This window comes from Arachis hypogaea, chromosome 19 (assembly GCF_003086295.3).
Source record: "Arachis hypogaea cultivar Tifrunner chromosome 19, arahy.Tifrunner.gnm2.J5K5, whole genome shotgun sequence".
In the NCBI taxonomy this organism is placed as follows: Eukaryota; Viridiplantae; Streptophyta; class Magnoliopsida; order Fabales; family Fabaceae; genus Arachis; species Arachis hypogaea.
In genome coordinates, this window is record NC_092054.1 from 114048932 (window position 1) to 114069544 (window position 20613).

Sequence of the window (20613 nt, forward strand, 5' to 3'; positions counted from 1 at the left end):
GTCCCTCAATTTCAGCCAAAAAATACCTAAAATCATAGAAAAACACACAAACTCATAGTAAAGTCCAAAAATGTGAATTTTTCATAAAAAATAATTAAAATATATTAAAAACTAACTAAATTATACTAAAAACTACCTAAAAACAATGCCAAAAAGCGTATAAATTATCCGCTCATCACAACACCAAACTTAAATTGTTGCTTGTCCCCAAGAAACTGAAAATCAAATAGGATAAAAAGAAGAGAATATACTATAAATTCCAAAATATCAATGAAACTTAGCTCCAATTAGATGAGCGGGACTAGTAGCTTTTTGCCTCTGAACAGTTTTGGCATCTCACTTTATCCTTTGAAGTTCAGAATGATTGGCATCTCTAGGAACTTAGAATTTAGATAGTGTTATTGATTCTCCTAGTTCAATATGTTGATTCTTGAACACAGCTACTTTATGAGTCTTGGCCATGGCCCTAAGCACTTTGTTTTCCAGTATTACCACCGGATACATAAATGCCACAGACACATAACTAGGTGAACCTTTTTAGATTGTGACTCAGCTTTGCTAGAGTCCCCAATTGGAGGTGTCCAGGGTTCTTAAGCACACTCTTTTTTTGCTTTGGACCACGACTTTAACTGCTCAGTCTCAAGCTTTTTACTCGACACCTTTACGCCACAAGCACATGGTTAGGGACAGCTTGGTTTAGCCGCTTAGGCCAGGATTTTATTCCCGTGGGCCCTCCTATCCATTAATGCTCAAAGCCTTGGATCCTTTTTACCCTTGCCTTTTAGTTTAAAGGGTTACTGGCTTTTTGCTCTTGCCTTTTGGTTTAAAGAGCTTTTGGCTTTTTCTGCTTGCTTTTTCTTTTTTTTTTTTGCCATTTTTTTCCGCAAGCCTTGTTTTTCACTGCTTTTTCTTGCTTCAAGAATTAATTTTATGATTTTTTAGATTATCAATAACATTTCTCCTTTTCCATCATTCTTTCAAGAGCCAACAGTTTTAACATTCATAAACAACAAATTCACAAGACATATGCACTGTTCAAGCATTCATTCAGAAAATAAAAAGTATTGTCACCACATCAATATAATTAAACTAATTTTAAGGATTAATTCGAAATCATGTACTTCTTGTTCTTTTATGGTTAAAACATTTTTCATTCAAGAAAAGTGATGGATTCATAGGACATTCATAGCTTTAAGGCATAGACACTTAAACACTAATGATCATGTAATAAAGACACAAACATAAATAAACATAAAGCATAGAGAATGAAAACAGAAAAAATAAATAGACAAGGAGATTAAGGAACGGGTCCACCTTAGTGAGGGTGGCGTCTTCCTCCTCTTGAAGAGCCAATGGTGTTCTTGAGCTCCTCTATGTCTCTTCCTTGCCTTTGTTGCTCCTCCCTCATAGCTCTTTGATCTTCTCTAATTTCATGGAGGAGGATGGAATGCTCTTGGTGCTCCACCCTTAATTGTCCCATGTTGGAGCTTAATTCTCCTAAGGAGGTATTGATTTGCTCCCAATAGTTTTATGGAGGGAAGTGCATCCTTTGAGACATCTCAAGAATTTCATGATGAGGAATTTTCTCATGATCTTGTTGAGGTCCATGAATGGGCTCTCTTGTTTGCTTCATCATTTTCTTTGTGATGGGCTTGTGAGCTGAATCTCTCCATCTCCCATGACTTAGAGAAGGAAGCTTTTGCCTTCCCTTTCCTCTTTCTAGAGGTTTCTTTGGCCTTATGTACCATAAATGATTATGGAAAAACAAAAAGCAATGCTTTTACCACACCAAACTTAGAGTCTTTGCTCGTCCTCGAGCAAAGAAGAGAAAATGAACGAGAAAAAGAAGAAAATGGAGGAGATGGAGGGAGATGGTGAATTCAGCCAAGGGGGTATAAGGTGTTTGTGATGTGTGAAATGGAGAGAAGAAGAGGTGGGGTAGGTGGGGATCCTGTGGGGTCCACAGATCCTGAGGGGTCAAGGACTTTAACATCCCTGCTCCATTTAGGCGTGCAAATGCCCTTAGAGTGCAATCTTGGCGTTTAATGCCAAACTGCTGCTTGTTTCTGGCGTTGCCAGCTTTTCTCCCTTTCTTGGCGTTTAATGCCAACTTGGTGCCCTGTTCTGGCATTAAACGCCAGTCTGGTGCCTGTTTCTGGCGTTTAACGCTAGCTTGATGCTTCTTTCTGGCGTTAAAGCACCAGTCTGATGCTTCTTACTGGCGTTTAAATGCCAGTAGGCTTATCCTCCAGGGTGTGCTATTTTTTTATGCTATTTTTCATTCTATTTTTGATTTTTCAGTTGTTTTTATAGCTTCACATGACCATCAACCTACAAAAAAATATAAAATAACAATGGAAAATAAATAGATAATAATTAAATAACATTGGGTTGCCTCCCAATAAGCATTTTTTAATGTCAATAGCTTGACAGTGAGCTCTCATGGAGCCTCACAGATAATCAGAGCAGGGTTGGGGCCTCTCAAAACCAAACTTAGAGTTTGACTGTGGCTTCCCAACAACAAACTTAAAGTTTGGTTGTGCCCTCCCAACACCAAACTTAGAGTTTGAATGTGGGGCTTTACTTGACTCTGTATTGAGAGAAGCTTTTCATGCTTCCTCTCCATGGTTACAGAAGGAGAACCTTGAGTCTTGAATACAAGGTAGTCCTCATTCAACTGAAGGACCAACTCTCCTCTGTCAACATTAATCAAGTGCACTGGGTCGTCCAAGTAATAAACCTTACGTGAGTAAGGGTCGATCCCACGGAGATTGTCGGCTTGAAGCAAGCTATGGTCGTCTTGTAAATCTCAGTCAGGCAGATTCAAATGGTTATGGGATTTTGATAATTGAAATATAATTAAAATATAAAATAAGATAGAAATACTTATGTAATCCATTGGTGAGAATTTCAGATAAGCGTATGGAGATGCTTTGCTCCTTCTGAATCTCTGCTTTCCTACTGTCTTCATTCAATCATTCATACTCCTTTCCATAGCAAGCTTTATGTTGGGGGATCACCGTTGTCAATGGCTACCGTCTGTCCTCTCAGTGAAAATGGTCCAAATGTGCTATCACCGCACGGCTAATCATATGTCGGTTCTCGATCATGTTGGAATAGGATCTATTGATCCTTTTGCGTCTGTCACTACGCCCAACACTCGTGAGTTTGAAGCTCGTCACAGTCATCCCTTCCCAAATCCTACTCAGAATACCACAGACAAGGTTTAGACTTTTTAGATCTCAGGAATAGCCACCAATAATTCTAGCGTATACCACGAAGACTCTGATCGTGAACCAAGAGGCTAAGAGATACACACTCAAGCTATTGCAGATAGAACGGAAGTGGTTGTCAGGAACGCGTTCATAGTGAGAATGATGATAAGTGTCACGGATCATCACATTCATCAGGTTGAAGTGCGAGTGAATATCTTGGAATAAGAATAAGCTTGAATTGAATAGAAAAATAATAGTACTTTGCATTAATTCATGAAGAATAGCAGAGCTCCACACCTTAATCTATGGGGTGTAGAAACTCCACCGTTGAAAATACATAAGTGATGAAGGTCCAAGCATGGCCGAATGGCCAGCCCCCTAAACGTGATCAAGAGATCAAAAGTGATACAAAGATAGTCTCAAAATGATCAAAAGATGTGAAATAAATCACTAAAAGTAGTTTTTATACTAAACTAGTAACTAGGGTTTACAGAAATGAGTTAATGATGCAGAAATCCACTTTCGGGGCCCACTTGGTGTGTGCTTGGACAGAGAATTGAGCTTTACACATGTAGAGACTTCTCTTGGAGTTAAACGCCAGGTTGCAGCCTGTTTGTAGCGTTTAACTCTAGTTTGTAACCTGTTTCTGGCATTTAACACTGAACGCCAGTTTGCGTCATCAAAACTTGGGCAAAGTATAGACTATTATATATTGCTGGAAAGCCCTAGATGTCTACTTTCCAAAGCAATTGAGACCTTGCCAATTGAGTTTTTGTAGCTCCAGAAAATCCACTTCGAGTGCAGGGAGGTCAAAATCTAACGGCATCTGTAGTCCTTTTTCAGCCTCTGAATCAGATTTTTGCTCAAGTCCCTCAATTTAATCCAGAAAATACCTAAAATCACAGAAAAATACACAAACTCATAGTAAAGTCCAGAAATGTAAATTTTGCATAAAAATTAATAAAAACATAGTAAAAACTAACTAAATTATACTAAAAACTACCTAAAAACAATGCCAAAAAGCGTATAAATTATCCGCTCATCAAAGAGGCTGGGAATCTTTGAGGTACAAGCTACAAGAATCTCACTAGAGATGGCAGATAAGTCCATGAAAAAGGCTTATAAACTGGTAGAGGATGTCTTGGTGAAGGTTGAAGACCTTTACATCCTTGCTGATTTCATAATCCTAGATACTGGGGAGGAAGAGGATGAATCCATCATCCTTGGAAGACCTTTTTTAGCTACAGCCAAGGCTGTGATTGATGTAGACAAAGGAGAGCTAGTCCTACAATTGGATGAGGACTATCTTGTATTCAAGGTTCATAAACCTTACTCTACCTCAGTTGAAGGAGGCACCACTAACAAACATGAAGTGCTTTAACCACTCCTCTTAGTACAGAACCCAGACACCAACTCTAAGTTTGGTATTGGGCAACCATCCTCAAGCTCTGAGCGGAATGGCAGCAAGAAGAAGGTGCCTAAGGGCTGGAGGGATAAGAAAATCCCCACTGAAGACCTCTCGCCTAGCATGAGAGTTGTCTTCACTGACAATCCAGTCATTCCACACACTGTGAACAGGATCCTATCTCTAGAACATATGGAACTTATCCATGAGAGCACAGGCAAGAAGTTCACAGTAAGGGGCAAAATTTTGAGCCCCTATCCATCTCTGTAAGGAGCTAACTGTCAAGCTAGTGACGATAAAGAAGCACTTGTTGGGAGGCAACCCAATCATAATTAGTTATATTTGTTTTTCTTTAAGTTTATTTTACATAATTATTTCATTTCAGTTTGTGATCATGTGTAGTAGTTAGAACAGAAACAAAAACAGTCAGAACAGGAAATAGAACACCTTGGAGCAGTACTTTGCTGGCGTTGAACGCCAGAAAAGGGGCCAGAGTGGGCGTTCAACGCCCAAGAAGAGCAGCATTGTTGGCGTTGAACGCCAGCCAGGAGGCAGAGACCTGGCATTGAACGCCAGGAAGGAGGTCTTCTTTGGGCGTTTAACGTCCTAAGAGGATCACAAAGCTTGCGTTGAACGCCAGCTAGGAGCAGGAGCTGGGCGTTCATCGCCCACAAGGGGGTAGGAAATTCGAATTCCCTAGCCTCCCAAGATCAATGGGTTCCAAAGAATCTCCACTTACCCCACCTTCTTCTCTCTTACTTTCACTCTTCCCCACACACTCTTCCCCATAAACCTCAACCAATCACATCCATATCTCTTTCCAAAACCATCATAACTCCCACAAACCCCACCCACTTCAAATTCAAAATTTCCCACCCATTTACCCTTTCCATAACCGAACCCTACCCCATCCCACCCCTATAAATAACCCCTCATACCACCTCTCCAACACACACTTCATACACTAAAGCCCCACTTGGCCGAATCCTCCTCTCCTCCTTTCTCTACCAAATCTCTTTTTTTTCTACACTTTTCTTCATATTTTGCTTGAGGATGAGCAAAGCTTTTAAGTTTGGTTTTGGAAAAACCTTACTTTTTGCTTTCCATTCACACTTATGGCACCCAAAGTCGAAGAATCCTTTAGAAAGAGGAAAGGAAAAGCAGTTGCTTCCACCTTTAAACCTTGGAAGATGGAGAGATTCATCACCAAAGCTCATCAAGACCACTTCTATGAAGTATTGGCAAAGAAGAGGATGACTCCTGAAGTCCCCTTTAGGCTAAAAAAGAATGAGTACCCAGAGATCTGATGAGAAATCCGAAGGAGAGGTTGGGAAGTTCTAACCAATCCTATCCAGGAAGTTAGAATCTTAATGGTACAAGAGTTCTATGCCAATGCATGGGTCACGAAAAACTATGATACAAGCGTAAACCCAAGTCCCAAAAATTGGCATACCATGGTCCGAGGGCATCTCCTAGGTTTCAGCCCAAAAAGTGTAAGGTTGCGCTCCATTTGCAAATAATGTAAGGAGACCCACATCCTTTCACTAGAAGAGTCAATTTTGATTAGAGGCTGGACCAAGTCCTTTCAGATATTCCTGTGGAAGGAGTTCAGTGGAAGAGGGATGCTCAAGGCACTACAAGAATATAGCTGATTAGCTACCACAAAAATAGTCGTAAAATTATCGCTAATCTGTTGCCAAATCTAATTTGTGACGGATTAGCTACTGCCTAGCAACTAATGCTTTCCTCGCTAATTACAAGTCGCAGATCAGTGAGGAAAACACAATAGTCGCTAATTCATCAAAAACTTTTTTAGCTACCGAATAAATAGTCGCAAATCCATCACTACAGTAAAAGCTAATTCCATAGAAGAAATTGACTAAAAGGTAGTCGCTAATTAGCGACAAACTCTACTGTACCAAAATCATCGCTAAATTCAAACTAACTTCGTAGACAAAATGGAATGCTTAGTTGACGCTAATTAGCAAGGAATTTTTTCGAACCTAATTCGTCGCAAGTTGTCCGCTAATATGATCGCAAATCTGCCACATTTTGCAGCAAATTTATAACTAATCTTTGAAAATCCTTAATCAAATTTGTAGAAATTTCGTCGCTAAACCAAAACTATTCTAAATGAGAAGTAGAGTTATGAAGTAATCGCTAATTTGCTAAAAAATATGTAGTCAATTAGTTGTAATACTATAGCAAATATTATCGCAAATTCCTTTTTGAACTAGTAACAAATCAATAGGTATCTTATGAATGTTTTAGTCGTAATTGAGTCTTTAATCTATCACCATCATCAACAGCGAGTATGTCGCTATACTAAAATAAACAGTATATTATTTTTTTATTTTAGTAATTGAACTAAAAGATTATAACTGGTGCACGAAATTGTGATCTCAGGCAACGGCGCCAGAAACTCTGTACGCACGTCTTAATAAATCGTTTTTCATTCACAACTTCGATACAACTAACCAGCAAGTGCACTGGGTCGTCCAAGTAATAAACCTTACGAGAGTAAGGGTCGATCCCACGGAGATTGTCGGCTTGAAGCAAGCTATGGTCACCTTGTAAATCTCAGTCAGGCAGATATTAAATAGTTATGGAGTTTTTGAATATTAATAATAAATAGAAAATAAGGATAGAAATACTTATGTAATTCATTGGTTAGAATTTCAGATAAGCGTATAGAGATGCATTCGTTCCTCTGAACCTCTGCTTTCCTGCTGTCTTCATCCAATCAATCTTACTCCTTTTCATGGCTGGCTTTATGTAAGGACATCACCGTTGTCAATGGCTACTTTTAATCCTCTCTGGAAAATGGTCCGATGCGCTGTCACTGCATGGCTAATCGTCTGGAGGCATCACCCTTGTCAATGGCTGCATCCCATCCTCTTATGAAAATGGTCCAAATGCTTTGTCACAGCACGGCTAATCATCTGAGGTTCTCGATCATACTGGAATAGGATTCACCCTCCTTTTGCGTCTGTCACTACGCCCAGCACTCGCGAGTTTGAAGTTCGTCACAGTCATTCAATCCCAGAGTCCTACTCGGAATACCACAGACAAGGTTTAGACTTTCTGGACTCTCATGAATGCCGCCATCAATCTAGCTTATACCATGAAGATTCTGATTAAGAGATCTAAGAGATACTCATTCAGTCTAAGGTAGAACGGAAGTGGTTGTCAGGCACGCGTTCATAGGGAATGATGATGATTGTCATGTTCAACACATTCAGGTTGAAGTGCGAATGAATATCTTAGAAGCGGAAAAAGTTGAATTGAATAGAAAAACAATAGTACTTTGCATTAATCTTTGAGGAACAGCAGAGCTCCACACCTTAATCTATGGAGTGTAGAAACTCTACCGTTAAAAATACATAAGTGAATACAGGGTAAGCATGGCCGAGTGGCTGGCCTCCCATGGAGGTCTAGAGATCTAAAAATGATTAAAAGATGTTCAAAAGATGTCTAATACAATAGTAAAAAGTCCTATTTATACTAAACTAGTTACTAGGGTTTACAGAAGTAAGTAATTGATGTATAAATCCACTTTCGGGACCCACTTGGTGTGTGCTTGGGCTGAGCTTGAATGTTACACGTGCAGAGGCTCTTTCTGGAGTTGAACGCCAGGTTGTAACATATTTCTGGCGTTCAACTCTGGTTTGTGACGTGTTTCTGGCGTTTAACTCCAGACAGCAGCGTAGAACTGGCGTTCAACGCCCTTTTACGTCGTCTAAACTCGGTCAAAGTATGGACTATTATACATTGCTGGAAAGCCCTGGATGTCTAATTTCAAACGCAATTGAAAGCGCGCCATTTTGAGTTTTGTAGCTCCAGAAAAGCCACTTTGAGTGCAGGGAGGTCAGAATCCAACAGCATCAGCAGTCCTTCTTCAACCTCTGAATCTGATTTTTGCTCAAGTCCCTCAATTTCAGCCAGAAAATACCTAAAATCATAGAAAAACACACAAACTTATAGTAAAGTCCAAAAATGTGAATTTAACATAAAAACTAATGAAAACATCCCTAAAAGTAACTAGATTCTACTAAAAATATACTAAAAACAATGCCAAAAAGCGTATAAATTATCCGCTCATCACAACACCAAACTTAAATTGTTGCTTGTCCCCAAGCAACTGAAAATCAAATAGGATAAAAAGAAGAGAATATACTATAAATTCCAAACTATCAATGAAACATAGCTCCAATTAAATGAGCGGGACTTGTAGCTTTTTGCCTCTTGAATAGTTTTGGCATCTCACTTTATCCATTGAAGTTCAGAATGATTGGCATCTATAGGAACTCAGAGTTCAGATAGTGTTATTGATTCTCCTAGTTCAGTATGATGATTCTTGAACACAGCTATTTTATGAGTCTTGGCCGTGGCCCTAAACACTTTGTTTTCCAGTATTACCACCGGATACATAAATGCCACAGACACATAATTAGGTGAACCTTTTCAGATTGTGACTCAGCTTTGCTAAAGTCCCCAATTAGAGGTGTCCAGGGTTCTTAAGCACACTCTTCTTTTGCTTTGGACCTTGACTTTAACCGCTCAGTCTCAAGTTTTCACTTGACACCTTCACGCCACAAGCACATGGTTAAGGACAGCTTGGTTTAGCCGCTTAGGCTAGGATTTTATTCCTTTAGGCCCTCCTATCCACTGATGCTCAAAGCCTTGGGATCCTTTTTATTTACCCTTGCCTTTTGGTTTTAAGGGTTATTGGATTTTTGCTCTTGCCTCTTGGTTTTAAGAGCTTTTGGCTTTTTCTGCTTTCTTTTTCTCTTTTTTTTTCGCCTATATTTTTTTCTTTTTTTTTTCTGCAAGCTTTGTTCTTTGCTGCTTTTTCTTGCTTCAAGAATCATTTTTATGATTTTTCAGATTATCAAATAACATTTCTCCTTATCATCATTCTTTCAAGAGCCAACATATTTAACATTCTTAAACAACAACTTCAAAAGACATATGCACTGTTCAAGCATTCATTCAGAAAACAAAAAGTATTGTCACCACATCAATATAATTAAACTAAGTTCAAGGATAAATTCAAAACTCATGTACTTCTTGTACTTTTGAATTAAAACAGTTTTCATTTAAGAGAGGTGATGGGTTCATAGGACATTCATAACTTTAAGACATAGTTACTAACTACTAATGATCATGTAATAAGACACAAACATGGATAAGCACTTAACATTAAGAAAACGAAAAACAGAAAATAAGAACAAGGAATGAGTCCACCTTAGTGATGGTGGCGTTTCCTTCTTGAGGAACCAATGATGTCCTTGAGCTCTTCTATGTCTCTTCCTTGTCTTTGTTGCTCCTCCCTCATTGCTTTTTGATCTTCTCTTATTTCATGAAGGATGATGGAGTGCTCTTGATGTTCCACCCTTAATTGTCCCATGTTGGAACTTAATTCTACTAGGGAGGTGTTGATTTGCTCCCAATAGTTTTGTGGAGGAAAATGCATTTGAGGCATCTCCGAGATCTCATGGTGATGAGCTTCATGCGTCTCTTGAGATACATGAATGGGCTCTCTTACTTGCTCCATCCTTTTCTTAGTGATGGGCTTCTCTTCCTCAATGGGAATGTCTCCTTCTATGAAAGCTCCAACTGAGTAACATAGATGGCAGATGAGGTGAGAAAAGGCTAACCTTGCCATAGTGGAGGACTTGTCAGCCACCTTGTAGAATTCTTGAGGTATAATCTCATGAACCTCCACCTCTTCTCCAATCATGATGCTATGGATCATGATGGCCCGGTCTATAGTAACTTCATACCGTTTGCTAGTGGGAATGATTGAGCGTTGAATGAACTCCAACCATCCTTTAGCTATAGGCTTAAAGTCCAGTCTTCTCAGTTGAACCGGTTTGCCTTTTGAGTCAATCTTCCATTGAGCTCCTTCCACACATATGTCCATGAGGACTTGGTCCAACCTTTGATTAAAGTTGACCCTTCTAGTGTAGGGGCGTGCATCTCCTTGCATCATAGGCAAGTCAAATGCCAACCTCACATTTTTCGGACTAAAATCTAAGTATTTCCCCCGAACCATGGTGAGATAATTCTTTGGATCCGGGTTCTTACTTTGATCATGGTTCCTAGTGATCCATGCATTGGCATAGAACTCTTGAACCATTAGGATGCCGACTTGTTGGATGGGGTTTGTTAGAACTTCCCAACCTCTTCTTTGTATTTCATGTCGGATCTCTGGATACTCATTTCTCTTGAGCTTGAAAGGGACCTCGGGGATCACCTTCTTCTTGGCCACAACATCATAGAAGTGGTCTTGATGGGCTTTGGAGATGAATCTTTCCATCTCCCATGACTCGGAGGTGGAAGCTTTTGTCTTCCCTTTCCCTTTTCTAGAGGATTCTCCGGTCTTAGGTGCCATTAATGGTAATGGAAAAACAAAAAGCTTATACTTTTATCAAACCAAACTTAAAATATTGCTCGCCCTCGAGCAAGAGAAGAAAGAAGAGATGAAGAAGAAGAAGAAATGGAAGAGAGGGAGAGAAAGATGTGTTTCGGCCAAGAAGGGGAAGAGAGGGGTGTGTTGTGTGAAAATGAGGAGGAATGGAGGGCTATATATAGGGAAGGGAGGGGGGGTAAGGTTCGGCCATATAGGGTGGGTTTGGGTGGGAAATTGATTTTGAATTTTGAAGGTAGGTGGAGTTTATGAGGTAGGTTTATGGGGAAGAGTGGATGGATGTGAGTGGTGAAGTGGTGATAAGGAAGAGAGATTGAGGTGATTGGTGAAGAGTTTTGGGGAAGAGTGTTTATGGGATTGTGTGAAAGAGGGGTGAGAAGAAGTGAGTGGAGGTAGGTGGAGATCCTGTGGGGTCCACAGATCTTGAGGTGTTCAAGGATTTACAACCTTGCACCAAATTAGGCATGTAAAATGCCCTTGCACACAACTCTGGGCGTTCAGCGCCAGATTGGTGCTTGTTTTGGGCGTTGAACGCCCATTTGTTGCCCATTTCTGGCGTTGAACGCCAGAACCATGCTTGTTCTGGGCGTTCAGCGCCAGCTCTTCTCCAGGGTGCAATTCTGGCGTTGAACGCCAGCCAGATACTTCTTACTGGCGTTTAAAGGTCTTCCTCCAGGGTGTGATTTTTCTTCTACTGTTTTTGATTCCATTCTCAATTTTTTGATTTATTTTGTGACTCCACATGATCATGTACCTATAAAGACATATAACTAATAAAAATATAATTAAATAAAAATTGGGTTGCCTCCCAACAAGCGCTTCTTTAATGTCAATAGCTTGACAGTGGGCTCTCATGGAGCCTCACAGATGTTCAGAGCATTGTTGAGACTTCCCAACACCAAACTTAGAGTTTGGATATGGGAGTTCAACACCAAACTTAGAGTTTGGTTGTGGCCTCCCAACACCAAACTTAGAGTTTGACTGTGGGGGCTCTGGTTGACTCTGTTTTGAGAGAAGCTTTTTATGCTTCCTCTCCATGTTTACAGAAGGATAACCTTGAGTTGTAAACACAAGGGAGTCCCCATTCAATTGAAGGACTAATTCACTTCTGTCAACATCAATCACAGCTCTTGCTGTGGCTAGGAAGGGTCTTCCAAGGATGATGAATTCATCCTCATCCTTCCCAGTATCTAGAACTATGAAATCAGCAGGGATGTAAAGGCCTTCAACCTTTACTAACACATCCTCTACTTGTCCATAAGCCTGTTTTCTTGAATTGTCTGCCATCTCTAATGAGATTTTAGTAGCTTGCACCCCATAGATTCCCAGTTTCTCTATTACAGAGAGGGGCATGAGGTTTATCCCTGAACCAAGGTCACATAGAGCCTTCTCAAAGATCATGGTGCCTATGGTAAAGGGTATTATGAACTTTCCAGGATCCTATTTCTTCTGAGGCAATGTCAGTTGATCCAGATCACTTAGTTCATTGGTGAACAAGGGAGGTTCATCTTCCCAAGTTTCAATACCAAATAATTTGGCATTCAGCTTCATGATTGCACCAAGGTACTTGGTAACTTACTCCTTAGTAACATCCTCATTCTCTTCAGAAGAGGAATACTCATCAGAGCTCATGAATGGCATAAGGAGGTTTAATGGAATCTTTATGGTCTCTAGTTGAGCCTCAGATTCCTTTGGTTCCTCAAAGGGAAACTCCTTATTGATCACTGGACGTCCCAGGAGGTCTTCCTCACTGGGATTCACATCCTCAACCTCCCTTACAGGTTCGGCCATGGTGGTTATATCAATGGCCTTGCACTCTCCTTTTGGATTTTCTTCTGTATTACTTGGGAAAGTACTAGGAGGGATTTCAGTGATCCTTTTACTTAGCTGGCCCACTTGTGCCTCCAAATTTCTAATGGAAGACCTTGTTTCATTCATGAAACTCACAGTGGCCTTAGATAGATCAGAGACTAAGTTTGCTAAATTAGAAGTATTTTGTTCAGAGTTTTCTGTCTGTTGCTGAGTGGATGATGGAAAAGGTTTACTATTGTTAAACCTATTTCTTCCACCATTATTAAAGCCTTGTTGAGGCCTTTGTTGATCCTTCCATGAGAGATTTGGGTGATTTCTCCATGATGAGTTATAGGTGTTTCCACAAGGTTCACCCAGGTAATTCACCTCTGCTATTGCAGGGTTTTCAGGATCATAGGCCTCTTCTTTAGAAGGCGCCTCTTGAGTACTGTTGGATGCAGCTTGCATTCCATTCAGACTCTGAGAAATCATATTGACTTGCTGAGTCAATATTTTATTCTGAGCTAATATAGCATTCAGAGTATCAATTTCAAGAACCCCCTTCTTCATAGGCGTCCCATTATTCACAGGATTCCTTTCAGAAGTGTACATGAACTGGTTATTAGCAACCATGTCAATGAGTTCTTGAGCTTCTGCAGGCGTTTTCTTTAGGTGAATGGATCCACCTGCAGAAGTATCCAATGACATCTTAGCTAATTCAGACAGACCATCATAGAATATATCCAGGATGGTCCATTCTGAAAGCATGTCAGAAGGACACGTTTTGGTCAGTTGCTTGTATCTCTCCCAAGCTTCATAGAGGGACTCACCTTCTTTCTGTCTGAAGGTTTGAACATCCACTCTAAGCTTACTCAGCTTTTGAGGAGGAAAGAACTTGGCTAAGAAAGCCTTGACCAGCTTATCCCAAGAGTTCAGGCTATCTTTGGGTTGAGAATCCAACCACACTCTAGCTCTGTCTCTTACAACAAAGGGAAAAAGCATGAGCCTGTAGACTTCAGGATCTACTCCATTAGTCTTAACAGTATCACAGATCTGCAAGAATTCAGTTAAGAACTGAAAAGGATCTTTAGATAGAAGTCCATGAAACTTGCAGTTTTGCTGCATTAGAGAAACTAATTGAGGTTTCAGCTCAAAGTTGTTTGCTCCAATGGTAGGGATGTAGATGCTTCTTCCATGTAAATTGGAATTAGGTGCAGTAAAGTCACCAAGCATCCTCCTTGCATTATTATTATTTTCGGCTGCCATCTCCTCTTCTTGTTCGAAAATTTCTGAAAGGTGCTTGCTGGATTGTTGTAATTTAGCTTCTCTTAGTTTCCTCTTCAGAGTCCTTTCAGGTTCTGGATCTGCTTCAACAAGAATATTCTTGTCCTTGCTCCTGCTCATATGAAAAAGAGGGAACAAAAAAATAATAATAGGGATCCTTTTTACCACAGGTATAGAGGTTCCCCTGTGTGAGTAGAAGAAGAAAAGAATGTAATGTAAAGAAAGAAACACAAGGGTAAGGAGAGCAGAGATGTGGGATGAAGAGAAGTGTTAGTAGATGAATAAATAAACAGAAGGAGATGAGAGGGGGAGGTTTTCGAAAATAATTTTTGAAAAAGAGTTAGTGATTTTCGAAAATAGTTTTTGAAAAAGGTTAGTAATTTTCGAAAATTAAAATCAAAAATTAAAATAATTAGTTAATTAAAAAGAAATTTTGAAAAAGAGGGAGATATTTTCGAAAATTAGAGAGAGAGTTAGTTAGGTAGTTTTGAAAAAGATAAGAAACAAACAAAAAGTTAGTTAGTTAGTTGAAACAAATTTGAAAATTAATTTTGAAAAGATAAGAAGATAAGAAGTTAGATATTTTAAAATCAAAGTTTTGAAAAAGATATGATTTTGAAAAAGATAAGATAAAAAGATATTTTTGAAAAGATATGATTGAAATTAGTTTTGAAAAAGATTTGATTTTTAAAATCACAATTAATGACTTGATTCACAATAAATCACAAAATATGATTCTAGAGCTTAAAGTTTGAATCTTTCTTAACAAGTAAGTAACAAGCTTGAAATTTTTGAATCAAAACATCAATTGATGATGTTATTTTCGAAAATTATGATGTAAAATTAAGAAAAAGATTTTTGAAAAATATTTTTTTGAAATTTTTGAAAATAGATAAGAAAAATGAAAAAGATTTTATTTTTGAAAAAGATTTTGAAAAAGATAAGATTTTTAAATTGAAAATTTGATTTGACTCATAAAAACAAATAGATTTTAAAAAATTTTGAAAAATTCAAATCTAATTTTCGAAATTTTAAGTGAAAAAGGGAAAGATATTTTTTTGATTTTTGAACTTTTTATGATGAGAGGGAAAAACATGAAAAAGACTCAATGCATGAAAATTTTGGATCAAAACAATGAATGCATGCAAGAATGCTATGAATGTCAAGATGAACACCAAGAACACTTTGAATGTCAAGATGAACATCAAGAACGTATTTTTGAAAAAGTTTTTAATGCAAAGAAAACATGCAAAATACCAAACTTAAAATTTTTCATGTATAGACACTATGAATGCAAGAATGCATATGAAAAACAAGAAAAGACACAAAACATGAAAACATCAAGATCAAACAAGAAGACTTACCAAGAACAACTTGAAGATCATGAAGAACACTATGAATGCATGAATTTTTCGAAAAATGCAAGATGAATAAGCAATTGACACCAAACTTTCAACTTGACTCAAGACTCAAACAAGAAACATGAAATATTTTTGATTTTTATGATTTTTTTATTTTTTTGGATTTTATTTTAATAATTTTTTTTTCGAAAATCATTTGAAAAAGAAAAAAAAGGATTCCAAAATTTTTAATATGAATTCCAGGAATCTTATGCTCTTTAGTCTAAAGCTCCAATCAAAGGGCAGGCATGGCTTAATAGCCAGCCAAGCTTTAGTATGTAACTCAGACATGACACGCCCGACATTCCCTATCCAGAAGAATTAGACATGGCTTTACAGCTAGCCAGGCTTTAACATGCTTCATGAAACACTAGAATTCATTCTTAAAAATTCTGAAGAAAAATATATTTTTGAAAATATTTTTATTTTAAAATTTTTTTCGAAAACAAAGGAGAGATTCTTGAAAGATTTTTGAAAAATTTTTGAAAACTTTTTGAAAATAAAATAAAAAGAAAATTACCCAATCTGAGCAACATGATGAACCGTCAGTTGTCCAAATTCGAACAATCCCCGGCAAACGGCGCCAAAAACTTGGTGCATGAAATTGTGATCTCAGGCAACGGCACCAGAAACTCTGTATGCACGTCTTAATAAATCGTTTTTCATTCACAATTTCGATACAACTAACCAGCAAGTGCATTGGGTCATCCAAGTAATAAACCTTACGTGAGTAAGGGTCGATCCCACGGAGATTGTCGGCTTGAAGCAAGCTATGGTCACCTTGTAAATCTCAGTCAGGCGGATATCAAATAGTTATGGAGTTTTCGAATATTAATAATAAATAGAAAATAAGGATAGAAATACTTATGTAATTCATTGGTTAGAATTTCAGATAAGCGTATAGAGATGCATTCGTTCCTCTGAACCTCTGCTTTCCTGCTGTCTTCATCCAATCAATCTTACTTCTGTCCATGGCTGGCTTTATGTAAGGACATCACCGTTGTCAATGGCTACTTTTAATCCTCTCTGGAAAATGGTCCGATGCGCTGTCACTGCATGGCTAATCGTCTGGAGGCATCAACCTTGTCAATGGCTGCATCCCATCCTCTTGTGAAAATGGTCCAAATGCTCTGTCACAGCACGACTAATCATCTGAGGTTCTCGATCATACTGGAATAGGATTCACCCTCCTTTTGCGTCTGTCACTACGCCCAGCACTCGCGAGTTTGAAGTTCGTCACAGTCATTCAATATCCTACTCGGAATACCACAGACAAGGTTTAGACTTTCCGGACTCTCATGAATGCCGCCATCAATCTAGCTTATACCACGAAGATTCTGATTAAGAGATCTAAGAGATACTCATTCAATCTAAGGTAGAACGGAAGTGGTTGTCAGGCACGCGTTCATAGGGAATGATGATGATTGTCACGTTCATCACATTCAGGTTGAAGTGTGAATAAATATCTTAGAAGCGGAATAAGTTGAATTGAATAGAAAAACAATAGTACTTTGCATTAATCTTTGAGGAACAGCAGAGCTCCACACCTTAATCTATGGAGTGTAGAAACTCTACCGTTAAAAATACATAAGTGAATACAGGGTAAGCATGGCCGAGTGGCCAGCCTCCAATGGAGGTCTAGAGATCTAAAAATGATCAAAAGATGTTCAAAAGATGTCTAATACAATAGTAAAAAGTCCCATTTATACTAAACTAGTTACTAGGGTTTACAGAAGTAAGTAATTGATGCATAAATCCACTTCCGGGACCCACTTGGTGTGTGCTTGGGCTGAGCTTGAATGTTACACGTGTAGAGGCTCTTTCTAGAGTTGAACGCCAGGTTGTAACGTATTTCTGGCGTTCAACTCTGGTTTGTGACGTGTTTCTGGCGTTTAACTCCAGACAGCAGCGTAGAACTGGCGTTCAACGCCCTTTTACGTCATCTAAACTCGGTCAAAGTATAAACTATTATACATTACTGGAAAGCCCTGGATGTCTACTTTCCAACGCAATTGGAAGCGCGCCATTTTGAGTTCTGTAGCTCCAGAAAATTCACTTTGAGTGCAAGGAGGTCAGAATCCAACAACATCAGCAGTTCTTCTTCAACCTCTGAATCTGATTTTTGCTCAAGTCCCTCAATTTCAGCCAAAAAATACCTGAAATCACAGAAAAACACACAAACTCATAGTATAGTCCAGAAATGTGAATTTAACATAAAAACTAATGAAAATATCCCTAAAAGTAACTAGATTCTACTAAAAATATACTAAAAATAATGCCAAAAAGCGTATAAATTATCCGCTCATCAATAACGCATACAAATAAAATTATTTCATCAAAATTATACATGTTTAAAAAGTTCAAACCATGTTTAAAGACATTAGATATTAAAGCTTAACCTAATAATAACTAAGCGTTTGGATTTGATCAAATGTTATTCTATCTATTCAATATCTCTAAAAAACATGACTAAATTAGTAAACTAACAAAGAAAAAGACCCAGTTACAAACAACACCTAAAACTTGGTATATCAATTGCACAAAGAACATGTCCATTAGTTTCACCTTCAGTTTCACCAATGTTGTCACTTATGCTGTGATCAAAAACCAAAAAACAGAACATCAATATATTACTTAATCAACAACAAATTAAACGCAAAAATTAATAGCCATCAGAACAGTAGTGAAGATAAAAAAATTTAAATCCAGAACAAAAATAATAGAACCAATAAATTAAAATCAATAACAATTAACAAATTTAAAATAAAAATAAAAATAGCAGTAACCAACAGTGAAGAACAACAAATTAAAAATCAACAACAAAAAATTAGCAATAATGTGAAAAATAACAAATTAAGAACAGAAAATCAAGAACAACAAACAACAGCAGAAAGCCACGAACAAAAAATAAATAGCAGTGAAGAACAAACTATAGCAAGAACATAGAAATGCAAGAACAAAACAAATCAAGAAGCAAAACACAATAGGAAAAAATGCCATGAAAAACCAAAAAATAGTAAGGGTATATATATATATTAGCCACCAAAAAATATTAACCACCAAAAAAATATTTTTAAATAATACAAAATTTGGACAGCAAACAACACAAAACATATGTATATATGCAACAACATGAGAGAAAAAATGAGGAAGAAGGTTAGGATACCTGAACAATTGAAACTAATGACATTGAAGTTCCAATAAGTGATGGAGGAGTAGCTAACTTTGAATTTGACTTGGCAGAATAAGCTAAAGGAAATGCCGATAGAACTTTCAAAATCTGAAATTAAAGACATATTTAAAAAGAGACAAAAAGAGAACTAAACACATTTTCATGAAGGAACCAACTTCATGTTATGCCTGGTTCAAGACTAATGATAATAATCACACTACAAGATCATAAGGGGAAAAGAAAAGAAAATACCAAGTTATTGGAAGGGTTTAATGAATGGCTAATCTCCTGGAAAAGTACTAGAGCAGTGGAGCCTGTTGCATGAAACAAGAAGATTAGAAATCAACAACATACAACAATATGTTAAATTGTTAATTTCTTGAACAATGTTTGCATAATACAGCTAACATTTAAGTTTAAAATGCACTTGCCTTGATTTTCTCACTTCCCAAAATCACATCAAACTTTATAAAATCGTCGCTAGCAATAAGGCAGATATATAATATATTGTACTACTAAGGCAGATAAAAATGTAACAGGCACGAAAAATATGTGAATCTTCAATAGACAAATATTTCATGTTTAAGTATATATAATATAGTTTCCATGTTTTGTTAGTTGTGTTGTATCTATGTCCCTAATTGTATAGCTAAAATATTAGGCAAAATAAACATGACAGTGGCTGCATGTATATCTTTGAGTATATATATACATACTTAGTTGCACCTCAACCCAAGGCTGCTTTTGGAAACAACAAACCCCTAGCATTCAATTTTGAAATATGAACAGAAACAGGAGTATGCAATAGAAGATAGAGATTTGACCTTCAAAGATGAATGCATATCAAACAAGAAATCAAAGAAAGACTTGATTTCTTTTTCTCCCCTCATTGCTTAAATTCTTGACGTTAAATGCTTTAACAACAAGCTCATCAACCTACCAAAAGAAAACAAAGGAAAAAAGTTAAGTCTAGATTACATGTCAGAATGTACAAAAAAGAGAAACAAATATAGGAATTCATGTGCTAGATAAAATGCTGTGAATCATGTAACAATTAAAATTTATTTACAACTGAAAAGGATGACTGGATACAGAATAATCCACTAATGACTTGATGCAAATGACTTCTACAAAAAATGTAGGTCTTGACTCGCATTTTCAAATTGAGATATCTATCATAGTGGCTAATGAGTAAAAAGGGAGTAAGAAGCTACAATGCAATATTTACTAAGGCCACTCCACAGGGAGGAGATTTGGAATAAAAGACCAAATTGATCACAAGCTAACCTGTCTAATGACATCATTAAGACCAGGACAGAGGCTTCCACAAGTAACAACTGCAGCCTTTACTTCTTTTGGTTTACAATATATTTTTCCCACGGACCAGCTCGATGAACCCTAAAATGAGTTCAATATCTCTCAGCATATATGCTAATCTTATAAAATAAGATGAATTACAACAAGACTTAAAAAGATATTGAAACCAAAAAGTAGAATAAAAATAAGGTCCATGTATCTATTCCTTACTTTCGCTATTTTAAAGGAACATGCTCTGATTTAGATTAGTTGAAAATAACCAATATTGGACTCAAATAGAAACAACTGATTTAAGATAATGGATAAAATCAAAGTTAGAAATTGAGATTAATTTCTCTCAACTCAACAACTTTTAGAGTTTGCATGCTTTATATATGCACTAATCCTATTTATGCATGGATTGGTGATTTGTAGTATACCAAAATTGTTTTATATTGTGAAATATGAAACTTGAAAATTTGCTAAAAGAATACAAATGATATCCCAATTACAAAATAAAAAATTTGCATAAGACAAGGAAAACGGCAATTCAATATCTGATCCACAATTCTCAGATGAGTTGCAGTAGTGCAACTATATAACAGCTCAATTTGCTA

At 37.5% G+C, this 20613-nt stretch overlaps 1 non-coding gene across 1 annotated transcript; it reads left to right on the forward strand.

The window, feature by feature from the left end:
* Positions 1–13606: 13606 nt before the first annotated feature.
* On the forward strand, positions 13607–13714 carry LOC112781779 (small nucleolar RNA R71). The gene has a single exon (XR_003192538.1). It is a non-coding gene; the product is annotated as a small nucleolar RNA R71 (small nucleolar RNA).
* The last annotated feature ends 6899 nt before the right edge of the window (positions 13715–20613 follow it).